Raw genomic sequence first — 12869 nt, 5'->3', positions numbered from 1 at the left:
CGATGGCGATGCGCAATCCGTTGACCAGAGCCTCGTACTCAGCCACATTGTTGGACGCCGGGAAGTGGAGGCGTAGCACGTAGCGTAGATGCTTTCCGAGGGGCGAGATGAAGAGCAGGCCTGCGCCTGCTCCTGTCTTCATCAGCGACCCGTCGAAGAACATGCTCCAGAGTTCCGGTTGGATCGGAACTGTTGGGAGCTGGGTGTCGACCCACTCAGCCACGAAGTCCGCCAAGACCTGTGACTTGATGGCCTTCCGAAGGGTGAACGAGATCGTTTCGCCCATAATTTCCACCGCTCACTTTGCGATTCTACCCGAGGCCTCTCGGCACTGGATGATCTCCCCAAGGGGAAGGATGATACCACAGTTACCGGATGAGACTCGAAGTAGTGTCGCAACTTCCGCCGCGTCAGGATCACCGCGTACAGCAGCTTCTGAATTTGTGGGTAGCGGATCTTGGTCTCGGACAGTACCTCGCTGATGAAGTAGACTGGCCTCTGGACGGGCAATGCATGCCCCTCTTCTCGTCTCTCAACCACAATCGCGGCGCTAACCACCTGAGTGGTCGCGGCGACGTATATCAAGAGGGCTTCTCCCGCAGCGGGAGGCACCAAGATGGGCGCGTTGGTGAGGAGCGCCTTCAGGTTCCCGAGGGCTTCCTCGGCCTCAGGGGTCCAAGTGAAGCACTCGACCTTCCTTAATAGGCGGTACAGAGGCAGGCCTCTTTCGCCGAGGCGTGAGATGAAGCGGCTCAGAGCCGCAAGACATCCCATGACTCTCTGTACGCCTTTCAAGTCCTTGATGGGCCCCATGCTGGTGATGGCCGTGATCTTCTCCGGGTTGGCCTCGATGCCCCACTCGGAGACAATGAACCCCAAGAGCATGCCTCGGGGAACCCCAAAGACACACTTCTCGGGATTAAGCTTCAAGCCTTTTGCCTTGAGACATCGGAATGTCACTTCAAGGTCAGAAAGGAGGTCGGAGGCTTTCCTCGTCTTGACTACGATGTCATCGACGTAGGCCTCGACCGTCCGGCCAATGTGTTCGCCGAACACATGGTTCATGCACCGCTGGTACGTCGCACCCGCATTCCTCAAGCCGAACGGCATGGTGACATAGCAGTACATGCCGAAGGGTGTGATGAAAGAAGTCGCGAGCTGGTCGAACTCTTTCATCCTGATTTGGTGATACCCTGAGTAGGCATCAAGGAAAGACAGGGTTTCGCACCCAGCAGTGGAATCCATGATTTGGTCGATGCGAGGCAGAGGGTAGGGAACCTTTGGACATGCTTTGTTTAGACCAGTGTAGTCTACACACATCCGCCATTTCCCTCCTTTCTTTCTCACAAGCACAGGGTTGGCAAGCCATTCAGGATGGAATACCTCTTTGATGAACCCTGCCGCCATTAGCTTGTGGATGTCCTCGCCTATGGCTCTGCGCTTTTCTTCGTCGAATCGGTGCAGAGGCTGCTTGACAGGTCGGGCTCCAGCTCGGATATCCAGCGAGTACTCGGCGACATCCCTCGGTATGCCAGGCATGTCCGAGGGACTCCACGCGAAAACGTCGGCGTTTGCGCGGAGAAAGTCGACGAGCACTGCTTCCTATTTGGGATCAAGCTCGGAGCCGATCCGGATTTGCTTGGAAGCATCGCTGCTGGGGTCGAGGGGGACGGACTTAAGCGTCTCCGCTAGCTCGAAGTTGCCGGCGTGGCGCTTCACGTCTGGCACCTCCTTAGAGAGGCTCTCCAGGTCGACGATGAGGGCCTCGGACTCGGCGAGGGCCTCGGCGTACTCCACGCACTCGACGTCGCATTCGAATGTGTGTCGGTACGTGGGGCCGACGGTGATCACCCCGTTGGGGCCCGGCATCTTGAGCTTGAGGTAGGTGTAGTTGGGGACGGCCATGAACTTCGCGTAGCATGGCCTCCCCAATACTGCGTGGTAGGTTCCTCGGAACACGACCACCTCGAACGTGAGGGTCTCCCTTCGGAAGTTGGAGGGTGTTCCAAAGCAGACGGGAAGGTCGAGTTGTCCGAGGGGCTGGACGCGCTTCCCGGGGATGATCCCGTGGAAAGGCGCAGTGCCTGCCCGGACCGAGGATAGATCAACACGCAGGAGCCCGAGGGTCTCGGCATAGATGATGTTGAGGCTGCTGCCTCCGTCCATGAGGACCTTGGTGAGCATGACATCGCCGATGATGGGGTCGACAACGAGCGGGTATTTCCCCGGGCTCGGCACCTGGTCGGGGTGGTCGGCTTGGTCGAAGGTGATGGGCTTGTCGGACCAGTCTAGGTAGACTGGTGCCGCCACCTTTACCGAACAGACCTCCTGACGCTCTTGCTTGCGGTGCCGAGCCGAGGCGTTCGCCGCTTGCCCACTGTAGATCATGAAGCAGTCGCGGACCTCGGGGAACGCTCCTGCCTGGTGATCTTCCTTCTTGTCGTCGTCGCGAGCCCTGCCACCCTCTGCGGGTGGCTCGGCCCTGTGGAAGTGGCGCCGAAGCATAGCGCACTCCTCAAGGGTGTGCTTGATGGGCCCCAGATGATAGGGGCACGACTCCTTGAGCATCTTGTCGAAAAGGTTGGCACCTCCGGGGGGTTTCTGAGGGTTCTTGTGCTCGGCGGCGGCGACAAGGTCCACGTCGGTGGCGTCGCGTTTCGCTTGCGACTTCTTCTTGCCTTTCTTCTTGGCGCCGTGCTGAGTTGACGCCTCGGGGGCATCTTCCGGTGGGCGGCTCTGGGGCTGCTTGTCCTTCCGGAAGATAGCCTCAACCGCCTCCTGGCCAGAGGCGAACTTGGTGGTGATGTCCATCAGCTCGCTCGCCCTGGTGGGGGTCTTTCGACCCAGCTTGCTGACCAGGTCGCGGCAAGTGGTGCCGGCGAGGAATGCGCCGATGACATCTGAATCGGTGATGTTGGGCAGCTCGGTGCGTTGCTTCGAGAATCGCCGGATGTAGTCCTGGAGAGACTCTCCCGGCTGCTGTCGGCAGCTTCGGAGGTCCCAGGAGTTCCCAGGGCGCACGTACGTGCCCTGGAAGTTGCCGGCGAAGGCTTGGACCAGGTCGTCCCAGTTGGAGATCTGCCCCGGAGGCAGGTGCTCCAACCAGGCGCGAGCCCCCCACGCCTGGGTTGGTAGCCTCGGCGCACCCTTTCGTCGAGGTGGGCCCAACGGTTGCGGTGATGGTGCTCGTTGCCGAGGCGACCCGGGGCCGCAGGCGCTGTGTCGCGCGTGCGCCCGGTGTGGACCGAGGCTTCCCACATGAATCGGGAAGTCGCGGCGCGATGTTCCGAGGGGTACCCCTGCCTTCGGGAGGCGGAGCTCTCGGCCCGTCGGACCGCGGCGCCCTCCAGGAGATTCTTGAGCTCTCCCTGGATTCGCCGCCCCTCGGTGGTTGATGGCTCCGGCATAGCGCGGAGAAGCATTGCCGCTGCAGCCAGGTTCTGGCCGACTCCACTGGAAGCGGGTGGCGGCCTCACCCTGACATCGTCGGCGATGCGGTGCTGGATACCCTGGGGTAGATGGCGCACTTCTCCGGCCGAAGGTTGGCCCGCCCATTCCTGCCCGATGTCCCGGCGGATCGGCTCAAGTGTTCCTGCTCCCTCGTCGAGCCTGGCCTGCACCCCGCGGATTTGCTCGAGCTGTGGGTCATGACCCCCCGCCTGAACGGGGACCACAGCTAGCTCCCGTAGGATGTCAACGTGAGGCACAGGCCTAGGGAGATCACCGTTCTTTGGCATACCAAGATGGTTGTCTTCGGAGGGACCCCCTAGATCGACGTGGAAACATTCACGACTTGGGCCGCAGTCCTCGTCGCCGAGGCTGCGGCTACCGTCGGAACAGTCGGAAAGGCAGTAGTCGCATGCGGTCATGAAGTCCCGCATGGCACTGGGGTTACCAAGTCTGGAGAAATCCCAACAGAAGCCGGACACGTCATCTTCCTCGGACCCCGAGGGCCCGTAGGTCGAGACGTCCGTCAGCCGGTCCCAGGGTGACCGCATACGAAACCCCAGAGGGTTTGGACTCGCCTCTGCGAGAGCGTCCGCCAAAGCGAAGTCGCTTGGCGGGTCGAGGCTGAATCCAAAGGGCGTGAGATGAGAATCGGTGGGTACCTCTTGGTCGACGGGCGGTGACGAAGTCACGTCAGGGACTGACTGCACCGTCGTCTCAGGTACGAGGGTGATGCCCAGCAAGCCTTTCGCGAGCGTGCTGGCGTCGTCCGTTTGCTTGGAATTGGCGTGTTGCGGGGAGACGGCGCTCGTCTTCGTCTCAAACGCGAGGTCGATGCCCGACGTGCCCCCCGTTGGGGCGCCGGCGCCGTCGACTCGCTCGACAGCCGACGAGGTGCCGCCTCCTGCTTGGCCTTGGTTGCCTCGCCTCCTCCTCCATCGGCGGGAGAGAGGGCGGGGTGAGCTCGAATGTTGTTCTTCCACCACGCGGGGAAGACGTCGTCGATTCCGCCGCCGGCGGGCGGGCTGTCGGCCGCCATTGTCGCTGTCTCACGGCGGGGGAAGGAGTATCATGTCGTAGCTGCCATCGAGGGACATGAACTCAAGACTCCTGAAACGGAGCACCGTCCCGGGCTGGAAAGGTTGCTGGAGACTGCCCATCTGGAGCTTGACGGGAAGCTGTTCGTCAACACGCAGCAGGCCCCTACCTGGCGCGCCAACTGTCGGCGTTTCGAGACCGGGGGGTCCCTGGAACGACGAGTGAAATGTCGCCGCGTGCCCCAGCCCAGATGGGTCGGCGCGAGACGGAGCGCGAAGGGGGGGGGAAAGGCAGCCGGAGCGAGAGGGAGGTGGAAATCCCGTGGCCTTCGTGTTTGTCCCGCGCCCAGGTCGGGTGCGCTTGCAGTAGGGGGTTACAAGCGTCCACGCGGGAGGGGAGCGAGCGGCCTCGCGCGAGCGCCTGTCTCGTCCTCTTCCCTGCGCGGCCAACCCTCTCTAAGAGGGCCCTGGTTTGTGTGGTGTCCGTGGCCGTCGGAGGAGCGCGGAAGCCTGGCGGAGGACAGCTGTCGGGGCTATCGAGTCCTTGCTGACGTCCTCTTGCTTCCGTAAGGGGGCTGAGAGCCGCGTCGTCATAGAGCGTGCGGGGCGCCATCATTACTTGTCTGGCGGAGCGAGCCAGATAGGACGCCGGTCTTGTTCCCCGTAGCCTGAGTCAGCTTGGGGTAGGGTAATGATGGCGCCTCCTGTTGACATGGTCGGTCCGTGCCCTAGGTTGGTGTAACACCCTGAATTTGGGGGTATAAAATTTCTTTTCTAATATCCACCAAATTCAGGTGTTACTCTCTCAGTTCTTCGCTTTTCTTTCTCTTTTCCCTAAAAATGGAGAATCATTTTGTTTTATATTAGCGTAAACCTAGTGGAATGAGCCCTAGAGGCACTTTGGTTGTTGCATTCATGCCGTTGCATGGTGTTTCTAAGTGCAAAATGTGTTTGAAACATGTTAACATATCTTATAGAAGCGCTCGGTAAATTTTCATATTTTTCAGAATATTTTTCTATTTTTCGGAAACCAAAATCTATTTATTTGGAGAACTTAAAAATGTTTTTAGAAATTCTAATTATGTTTTTTGAGTTCATTAGGTCCCAAAACATTTATAGGAATTTTTCTGGAATTTTTGAAAGTATCTATAATATTTTGAGCACAAAATATGGATTTCTAGGCTTTTTCGAATTTTAAAAATAGTAAAATCCGAATTTTAACTGAATTTTTATCTCGTCCAAACCCTAGGTATATATACATGTCCGGCTTCATCTCGTCGAGCCCGATCCAGAACACGAAACGGTTCATCCAAATCCAAGCCCTAGCTCCCGGTATTGCCCGCCGAAGTTCGGGGCGGTTCCAACTCCGGCGACAACTCCGGCGAGCAATTACTCCCAATCCGTGCATCGTCTGCCAAATCCGAGGGTACCGCTGCGTTCGTCTCGTCGAGGGCTTTGTCGCAGCGCGTTCGGTTCGTCGATTGGATCCCCGAATCTCCGGCAATCGACGGATTTCTCCTCGGCTCCGGCGAGGGTCTTCTTCCCCGGTGAGAAACCTCCATTGTTGCACCTAGGGTTTTTTTGTTTATTCGTTTTCCCGTCCGTGCAGAGCATCTCCCACTCTCCCCTCACCTTCCCCGGCGGCGGCACCCCTTCCCCCTCCGTTTCCCCTCTCCGGCGACGCCCTTTTCCCCTCCCCGGCGGTGGCGGCGGTGGCCGGTGGCGGCGCTCGCGCTCCCGCGCCCCACGCCCACGCGCACCCCTCCCCGGCGGCTGTGGCCGCGCCCTGCACGCCCGGTGCGGCCGCGCCCGCCCCCGGCCGGCCCAACCCCGACCTCCCCTGCGCAGCCCCCTCCCCTTCCTCTCCTCTCTCTTCCATGGATGGGAGGAAGAAGATGAAGAGAGGAAGAAGATGGCAATTCTGTAAATTTAGTCCGCGCGAATTACAGTATGGTTTAAAACATTCATAACTTTTGCGTTTTAAACCCGATTCGATTCATTCAAGTTGCGTTAGATTCGTATTAAAATTATCTTAATTTAGATATATTTATCCCAATTTTTGCATATCTTATTTAATTTAGTTAAACGTTTGTTTAACCAGTGGCTACTAGAACGACGTTTCAATTTAAAAACCTAATTTAGGATTTCGATTTGCGCATTTATAATTAGTCATCAATATGATTAACCTTAACTGAAATGTTATTTATTAATAATTATTTAGTTTAATCACGTTGTTTATTTATTAGTTTCGCATATCGGTCCGCGCGTGTCGCGGTGCTGTTTCGCGCACGTCGTCGCGCGTCGTTCGCGAGTGTTGCGCGTGTTGTTCGCACGCGTTGTCGTGTGCCGTTCGCGTGTGTCGCGCGCCTTGCCGCGTGCCGTTCGCGCGTATCGCGCGTTGTCCGCGTGCTAAGTCGTTTGTGTCCGCGCGTTGCGCACATCGTGTTTGCACGTCGTGCGTCGTTAATTCGTCTCGCTTAGAATCACTCATATTCATTAAGTTACTTGCTTAATTGTCAACTATTAAAATAGTAAGTTAGTCAAAACTAAGTAGTAGTATTAATTTACATTTGATTAATATCAATTAATATAATTATGTTGAATTAGATGTTCTAATTAGTGCTTGTTTAACGTAAACGTACTAACCCCTCGACCATAGCTTCGTCTATCATGGTTCTTTTTCTCGCGTAACTGTAGAAGCGCTCTCTATTTTATATTGCTCGCTTTTATAATATTTTATCTTGTATGATGTAATGTTCTTATGCAAGTATATGTTTGTTTGTGCCTGTTTGTATTCGCTGTGCGTCGCGAATAGACTGCGATCTATTTCCGAGCTTCGAGGAATCGACGGTCAAGCTTCGGCGACCAAGTGATCTAGCTCTTTGGGTTCCACGAAGTTGAAGACTCTGAGCATCTGTTTGGTGAAGGCAAGTGTCCTTTGACCCATTATGTCCCATTTACTTTATAATACACTGTCCCGCATACTATGAACAACCTAAGGATTTACTAGCTTTCTATTTACCTTGTCCTTGATTTACCTTTTGGGTCACTATGGTTAGCTACATGCTAGCGCTTTACTTTAATCAATGAACATGATGAGATACAATGATGATACTATGATTTTATTCTGGATATGATGATCTTGTGATACTTTAGGGGACTCGGGCTGTTTCCCGAGTACCTCTCCGTAAGGACCTGTTCGTTGAGAGACCACCCGGGATAACAGTGCAACCATGAGGGTGAAATGGGATGCCCTTAGCTAATTAATTAGAGGAACTAGAGGTGTAGTCGCTTTGCCGTCGTGCCGTTAATGGGGTCCAGGCACAGTGCTTGCTCTGCCGAGGCTGGGTGCCGAGGTCCTTTCGTTTTGCTTTTGTTAGTCACCCTCCTGCGGGGAGGAGTACTGTGTTTATCAAACTGGAGAAACCTAACGGGCGGCTATGACCTCTAGGGAATCTTTGTAAAAGCTACGTAGTGATACCCTGTCGGACCACCTAGGAAGTGATCAATGGGGAGTCATGATCCCCGGGCAAAACGGGAATCACGGCTCATGGGTAAAGTGTGCGACCTCTGCAGAGGGAATGAAACTGATATATCAGCCGTGCTCACGGTTATGAGCGGCCTTGGGATCCTCTTTGATTAGAGATACTTGATCAGAGATGGTTGGTTTACAGATGATGACGAGGATGGTTATGATCATGCTTATGGTAATGGTAAGTGGTATTCTTTCCATTTGGAAAGGGTACTTTGGGTTAAGAACTTGGGTTAATGCTAAAACCTGGCTTTCTACTAGTAATAATAACCTGACCAACTAAAAGCAACTGCTTGACTTAACCCCACATAAAGCTAGTCCACTACAGCCAAACGGGACATTTGCTGAGTACGTTGATGTGTACTCACCCTTGCTTTCACAAAACACCAGGTTGCCTTTGGTGCAATCTATGCTCAGGTAAACAAGGCGTCGAGGCGGATCTCCAGGAGTTCTAGGACGTCGATGAGTTCGAGGATTAGGCTAGCGACCTCCCCCAGTCAGCTGCCTGTGGTGGGTTGTTTACGTTGGCTACGTTTCGATTCTGTGTACTTTGATTTATATTATGTAAATGGCTCTAGTCTGTAATATTATTACTTACTCTTTATTGTAATTCGAAGCATTGTGCTATGATGAGTCATTTATGTAATTGCTGTGTACGTGAATAACTGATCCTGGCACGTACATGGTTCGCATTCGGTTTACCTTCTAAAACCGGGTGTGACATAAGTGGTATCAAAGCCGTGCTGACTGTAGGACCGCTAGCCTAGAGTAGCATTGGCCGTTTTAAGGACTTATTGATTATTACTTCATCTCATCCTTGATTCTGTTTCAAAATATTAGTCACCTTGACTAATTCTATGTTGTGCCCCTATATGCCCCCTTGCCAAAAATTATTTTATTCTAGTATGGTCTATACTTCTCTCAATCTATTAGATCTGATCTCATCTTGTGCTTGCGACATCTTTGTAGATGCCCCCTGACCATAGCCTTTAGTCTTTTGGGACTCTTTCCTCATCCATTATTAAATTGCTACTATTTGACCATCTTTATTCCATTTTGTTATTGACATGCTCGTATCCTTGCATTTTAATACCCTTATCCCTTAATCTAAAGCACTTACCCTTGTACCTCTACTACCTATTTAAACATTTCAGTTTATATGTCCATGATCTTACTGTCTTTTGAGACCCTTTCCTATTCTATTGATAAGTCGCTATCTTTTTGGCAATTTGTACTTTCTTGGTTTTGGTATGCTCGTACCATTGGAATCTTGCATACTCCTATTTTTATATATGCTTACCTTTATATCCCAATATCTGATTGAAATATTTCAGTTAACATGCCCTTGACCACCCTTGTTTCCTAATGATCCATGAGTGATCATTTTATTTTGCGCACCTGTGGTAATCTCGTTGTTTCCTTGTAACCTCCTTCGGTAATGAATTTTTACCTCAACTCTTCTGCCGGAACCTCACTTATCTTATCCTTGATTGTTTTCTCCACCTTGCCATTTGGTGAGTCTTGCCTTGACTCTGTCCATGGATTATGCTTTTCATCATTATCACATTTACCCTTATCACCTCTATATCTTACCTTGATGTTTATCTTATACTGGCCCTTTAAAATCTCCTCTTTTCCATCTCAATCTGAGCATTGTACTTTACCTACTGTTCCTCATCGCTTGTAAATCTTCAACTCCATCCTATGTTGTGTCTCTGTTTAGCGTTGCCTTGACCTTTCCCATCTCTCGACCATACCTTGGTGATGACATTATGTCTGTTATCTAAAATCTCCAACTTGTCATCTCATTTCGGGAGTGGTATTCTACTTATCCCGCCTTTTGGTCGTAACCTCATATTTGCCACGCGCCAGCCTGGCCTTTGCTTCATTCTTTGTTGTACTCGTACCCTTGGTTCCCTTAACTTCATTCTTTATTGTACTCGTACCCTTGGTTCCCCTGCACTTTCACCTCCTCCCTTACGCCCTTGTCTGTTATCGCCTTTAACCCTTGTAATATATGTATCTTCACCTAAATGCTTACCTTGAAATTATCCTTTAAAAGCCTCCCCTTCCTTTCAACCTAGTTTGAGAGTTGCGAGTTACCCATCTCTCCCTTGATTTCTTTTCACTTCTTGTCGCCTTACAAGTTTTGTGTTAATTCCATCTCTTGCTATGGTTTTATTTGCTATCACCCTCACCTTGTCGTCCATCGATCTTGCCTGGATACTCATCTTTATTCCTACTTCTTAAAAACCCCCTCTCTTCCACCTCAATTTCAGAGTGATAGTTTACCTATCGGGCCCTTGGACGTATCCTCTTCTTTTCCACTTGCAGATCTTGTCTGAACTTCATCCTTTGTGGTACTTATATCCTTGGTTCTTATGCACATTTACTTCCTCTCTTACATCCTTGTTCGGTATCACCTTTAGCCCTTGTAATATTCATACCCTTACCTTCATGCTTACTTTGAACCTCCCTTTAAAAGCCTTCTCTTTTCCATCCTTGTTCGAGGATAATGTCTTACCTATTTCGCCATTGACTGTTCCCCCTTCTTTGACGCCTTGCAAGTCTTGTCTAAAATACATCCTTGGTTGTGTTTGTCTATTATCACCTTAACCCTTGTCATCCCTTGATCTTTACCATGATGCTTATCTTGCACCTGCATTTTAAAGTCTCCTCTCCCATTTCATTTCAAGAGTGAAATCTTACCCATCTCGCTCTTGTTCGTTCCCTTTTCCTCTGTCGCGTTGCAAGTCTTGCCTTAACTCAATATTTTGGTGGGCTTTTGCCTGTTACCTCGCTTACCTTTGTAATCTCTAGATCTTTTCATGATGCTTATCCTATGCCTACCTTTTGAAATATCATCTTTCCCATCTCGATTTGAGAATGGTGTTTACCTACCCTACCATTGGTTGCATTTTCTCCCTTGTAAATTATAGTCCTTGCTTTAACTCCATCCCTTATTGTGCTCGTGTCCCCATCCTACACGTCTTGTTCTTCTCCTTGTCCTTCAACAACCTTAGAGAGTAGTTATTCCCTTTTCAAGAAAGCCCACCATTCAAATTAAAAGGATCGTGTAGCAACGAGATGCTTATTGTTGTGTGTTTGTGCTGTTTGTCTTTGTGTGATACTGATTTGCTTCTTTGTGATGAGTGTTGATGTGTTGTGGCCCTTGGTCCGCAATGACATCAGTTCACTAGCTGAGTGCCATAGAGTTAGGTAGTTGGGTTCTCTCCCTGCTCTCTCTAATCCGTCTATACTTACCCTTTCTCGTTATTCTTTCCTCTTGCATCTGTCCTTTTGGCAACCTCCAACTCCTCCAAACCAGTCAAGATCAGAGTCGGCAACATCTTCATCAAGTGTGTATCAATGCTCTTGTTAAGGGGGTTAGCCGCTAACCCCAATGAAGACAATGCAATCAACATCAACCAACAAGATCAGATTGGCGCAGCGAAAGCGTGTGTGGGTCCTAACCCACAGGTCCAGGAGATCCTCAAGAATTGCATCAATCGGTCTCAAGCATCTGATGGTCAAAGCAACCAATCCACAAGTCAAGCTGGCGGAGTCAAAGTTGAGTTAGAAAAGGCTATGAAAGACTAATGAACCAATCTCATTTTCCTGCTAGCCTCTTCTTGAATCTCGAGGGCGAGATTCTGTTAAGGGGGTTAGATTTGTAACACCCTGAATTTGGGGGTATAAAATTTCTTTTCTAATATCCACCAAATTCAGGTGTTACTCTCTCAGTTCTTCGCTTTTCTTTCTCTTTTCCCTAAAAATGGAGAATCATTTTGTTTTATATTAGCGTAAACCTAGTGGAATGAGCCCTAGAGGCACTTTGGTTGTTGCATTCATGCCGTTGCATGGTGTTTCTAAGTGCAAAATGTGTTTGAAACATGTTAACATATCTTATAGAAGCGCTCGGTAAATTTTCATATTTTTCGGAATATTTTTCTATTTTTCGGAAACCAAAATCTATTTATTTGGAGAACTTAAAAATGTTTTTAGAAATTCTAATTATGTTTTTTGAGTTCATTAGGTCCCAAAACATTTATAGGAATTTTTCTGGAATTTTTGAAAGTATCTATAATATTTTGAGCACAAAATATGGATTTCTAGGCTTTTTCGAATTTTAAAAATAGTAAAATCCGAATTTTAACTGAATTTTTATCTCGTCCAAACCCTAGGTATATATACATGTCCGGCTTCATCTCGTCGAGCCCGATCCAGAACACGAAACGGTTCATCCAAATCCAAGCCCTAGCTCCCGGTATTGCCCGCCGAAGTTCGGGGCGGTTCCAACTCCGGCGACAACTCCGGCGAGCAATTACTCCCAATCCGTGCATCGTCTGCCAAATCCGAGGGTACCGCTGCGTTCGTCTCGTCGAGGGCTTTGTCGCAGCGCGTTCGGTTCGTCGATTGGATCCCCGAATCTCCGGCAATCGACGGATTTCTCCTCGGCTCCGGCGAGGGTCTTCTTCCCCGGTGAGAAACCTCCATTGTTGCACCTAGGATTTCTTTGTTTATTCGTTTTCCCGTCCGTGCAGAGCATCTCCCACTCTCCCCTCACCTTCCCCGGCGGCGGCACCCCTTCCCCCTCCGTTTCCCCTCTCCGGCGACGCCCTTTTCCCCTCCCCGGCGGTGGCGGCGGTGGCCGGCGGCGGCGCTCGCGCTCCCGCGCCCCACGCCCGCGCGCACCCCTCCCCGGCGGCTGTGGCCGCGCCCTGCACGCCCGGTGCGGCCGCGCCCGCCCCCGGCCGGCCCAACCCCGACCTCCCCTGCGCAGCCCCCTCCCCTTCCTCTCCTCTCTCTTCCATGGATGGGAGGAAGAAGATGAAGAGAGGAAGAAAATGGCA

Source organism: Zea mays, chromosome 5 (assembly GCF_902167145.1).
Source record: "Zea mays cultivar B73 chromosome 5, Zm-B73-REFERENCE-NAM-5.0, whole genome shotgun sequence".
NCBI classification, from domain to species: Eukaryota; Viridiplantae; Streptophyta; class Magnoliopsida; order Poales; family Poaceae; genus Zea; species Zea mays.
The sequence above is the reverse complement of the archived record's forward strand: the minus strand, read 5'-3'. Positions refer to the sequence as shown.